Below are 3,765 nucleotides of genomic sequence, written 5' to 3'. Positions count from 1 at the left end.
CAAAAATGAAATGGTAATTAAGTGACATGGTAGAGATGTTAGTTAACACTACAGTGATAATAATATAGCAATACAAAAGTATATTAAATCAATACATTGTATACTTCACACAATGTTATATGTCAATTATATCTCAATAAAGCTGGACAATAAAAGAATATTATGCAAATAATATTGAATAAATTTGCAAACTTTGATGTAAGAGATAAGTTCCCTTCAAATGGCAAAAAGACAAAATTAAGGGAAAACTAAAATAAATTAGTAACCACTAAAGTAATTGAGAAGGACTTTCAGAATTTCCCTTGCCCCCCAATCTCAGATAGTTTTATAGATGAATTCAGTCAAACTCTCAAGGATTAGATAATTTCTTTCTTATATACGCAATTACAGAACAATAGAAAAAAGAAAGGAAAGTTTGAGGAATTAAGTTTATAGGTCAATTCCACTTTTGAATATTGATGTAAATATCCAAAAGAAAATATTAGCTAAGCAAATACAGCAGTGCATTACAACTGTATTATGATATAATAGCATCTGTCCCCCAAAATGCTGGGATGATTCAACACAAAACAAAATCTATTATCTTGACAGGTAAAGAAAAAGAACTAGATAAATGTTAACAATTATTTGTGTTTAAAATGATTAGAAAACAAGCAATAGAAATTAGCTTTCTTAACTTAATAAAAGCTATTAAAAGAATTCTATAGGGTATAATGTATTTAATGGAAATAATTAGCCACATTACCTTTAATGTAAAGAACAAGACAATGGAGCACCTGGGTGGCTCAGTTGGTTAAGCGACTGCCTTTGGCTCAGGTCATGATCCTGGAGTCCCGGGATCAAGTCCCACATCGGGCTCCCTTCTCAGCGGGGAGTCTGCTTCTCCCTCTGACCCTCTTCCCTCTCGTGCTCTCTGTCTCTCACTCTCTCTCTCAAATAAATAAATAAAATCTTTAAAAAAAAAAACAAGACAATGATTTCCTCTCTTCTTGCTACCATTCAGCCAGTTCCCACAGGCAGGGTGATCAAGTCCTTCTGGTTTGCCTGGGACTTTCCTGAATTTAGCACCGTGTCCTGGGAAACTCCTCAGTCCCAGGAAACCTGAGTGGTTTGACTTGGACAGTTAACAGTAAGTCCCATGTCCTAGAAGCCCTCTCAGACACAGGTAAACTGGGACAACTGGTTAACCTACTACTGGTTCTGACCAAAGCAATAACATAAGAAAAATATACATGAAGTATAATGACTGGAAAGAAAGAGACAGAATTTTTATTATTTAAGAAGGTATGAAAATTTATATATAAAACTTAAAAAATTAAGTTCTTAAACTAATAGTAAAATGCAAAAAATGCTGGATCTAACGTCAGCAATAAAATCAATAGGATTCATCCATTACAAACCAGGAAATATAGAGTAAATACCATTTATACAAGCAACAAAAATTGTGAAGTATCTAAGGATTGTCTAAGAAAGTGTACAAAAATATTTGTGAAAAAAATGCCAAAGTTACTTTAAAGTACCTAAAACAAAAACCAAATGGTGAAACATATTATGTTCATGAAGGAGATTATTTTGCATTGTAAACATATAAATTTCTTTCACATTAATAAATTCAAAGCAATTCTAACCAAAATTCTAGCAAAAATTTTTTGGGAAAGGTGACTTAGAAAATTACTTTAAAATTGTATACAAAAGAAGAAACTTCCCAAATGGATAAGATTTTGAAAAATAGGGATAAAATAGGGAGAAAGCAGTTCCACATATTAAGACAAATACAAAATCTGTATTAACAAAACAATGTAGTACTATGACAGACAGATACACACAAAATCGGAATAAACAGCCCAGAAACAAACCCAAATTTAAATAAATTGGTAACTAATTGAAATGGATATACAAATATTTAGAGAAATGATGAGATAATTGGCTATGCTGTAGGAAAAAAATTAAGTTGATTTCCTATTCTCTATCATATAACATATTTTCAAGTGCAACAATGAGGATTGTTAGTGCTCCAGAGACTCAACTGTCCAGGCACAATAACCCCCTCATATGGACAGTACCCTCATATTTACGGTGGAAATAACTAAAGGTAACTAGTTTGTGGCTATTCAATTTATGCCAGTTACCTAAGCAGTCATTACTGGAATAGCAACAAAAAACTTGAATTAAAGATTAGATAGTGGGGCACCTAGGTGGCTCAGTTGGTAAAACATTTGCCTTTGGCTCAGGTTGTGATCTCAGGGTCCTGGGATCAAGTTCCGAATTGAGCTCTTTGCTCAGCAGGGAGTCTGCTTCTCCCTCTCATTCTCCCTCCTTGCTATCTCCCTTTCTCTCTCTCTCAAACAAATAAATAAAATCTTCAAAAAAATTAAGTAGTGGACACATATATTGAAATGGTGAAAATCCAGAAAACTGGAAATACCAATTGCTAATGAGAATACAGAGCTACAGGAACTCTATTAATTGCTGGTGGGAATGCAAAATGGTATGGTCACTTTAGGAGATAAGCAGTTTTTTATAAAGCAACACACAGTCTCACCATATGATCGAGGATTAGCAGTCATGTGTGTAGATATTTACCCAAATGATTTGAAAACTTACATCCACATGAAAACCAGCATGTGAATGTTTATAGCTGCTTTATTCATAATCATCAGAAACTGGAAACAACTAAGATGTCTTTTCATATGTAAATGGATAAGAAGATTGTGATACATTCATACAATAGAATAGCATTCCATGGTCAGAAATGAGTGAACAAACAACAATAAGATATGAATGAATCTTAAGCACATGTTGCTAAATGAAAGAAAATAGTCTGAAAAGGCTACATCCTGTATGATTCTAATTACACAATAATCTGGAGAGGGCAAAACTATATAATGGTGGTACAAAAGATCTGTGATTGCCAGTTTGGCTGGGGGGAATATAAGGAATGGATAAAACACAGGGGATTTTTTTTTTTTTTAAGGTGGTGAATCTATTCTGTATGATGTTGTAGTGGTTACATGACACTGCATTTGTCAAAACCCATAGAACTTTACTGAGCATTAGTGAAACCTCAGTGTATGCAAATTTAGAAATCATTTAAGATGTTGGGAGATCTCATAGTAGATGCAAAATGGGGCAAAATGGTATAACTGTATTCCAAATTATGAGAAATTTTTCAATTAGCAATAATCGCGCCTCGGATAAACCTCTTTGGCTATGATACTGCCACTGCGCAAAGCTTGTATTCCAAATTATGAAACAACCTCACTGAAGGGGTAAGGAAGAAAGGTGCTGACCTAAGTAATTTTAGAATTGAGTGCAGTCTGTAATATGAAAAAAACCCAGAGTTACAGCAATACATTTATATTGGAGTAGAAAAATTAAGGAAATGGTGCATGACTGTGGCCAGGTTTCTCACTATTGGAATGTGAATTTACACAGAAGCATGGGTAAGAGCCTAGAATGATACACATGATAATGGATTAGAATTGGAGACATCAGTGTTATGTTTGGCTTAGTACTGATACCAGTGGCTACATACAGAAATATAGATAATGTATATATACCAGTTAGTATACATACATATATTTCTTTGCTTTTTGCACTGAGAAAGTCTAGGGGCAACAACACCCCAGGAGCAATGGCACATCTAGCACCCAGATTTTGGTTTCTAATACCATCCTCCAACAAGAGGAACCAGGATTCATTATAGAGGTGGTTGATTTTAGTACTGAGGAAGGATATACACAAGTTGAACCTGGATTATCTTCT

At 34.1% G+C, this 3,765-nt stretch overlaps 1 pseudogene; it reads right to left on the bottom strand.

Moving 5' to 3' along the window:
* Positions 1-3,076: 3,076 nt before the first annotated feature.
* Positions 3,077-3,234, bottom strand: LOC114198756 (U4 spliceosomal RNA; annotated as a pseudogene).
* Positions 3,235-3,765: the final 531 nt, after the last annotated feature.

The sequence above is a fragment of the Eumetopias jubatus genome, unplaced genomic scaffold, assembly GCF_037043125.1.
Source record: "Eumetopias jubatus isolate StellerSeaLion01/CBP00866 unplaced genomic scaffold, mEumJub1_p1.0 scaffold_2, whole genome shotgun sequence".
In the NCBI taxonomy this organism is placed as follows: domain Eukaryota; kingdom Metazoa; phylum Chordata; class Mammalia; order Carnivora; family Otariidae; genus Eumetopias; species Eumetopias jubatus.
The sequence above is the reverse complement of the archived record's forward strand: the minus strand, read 5'-3'. Positions and strand labels throughout refer to the sequence as shown.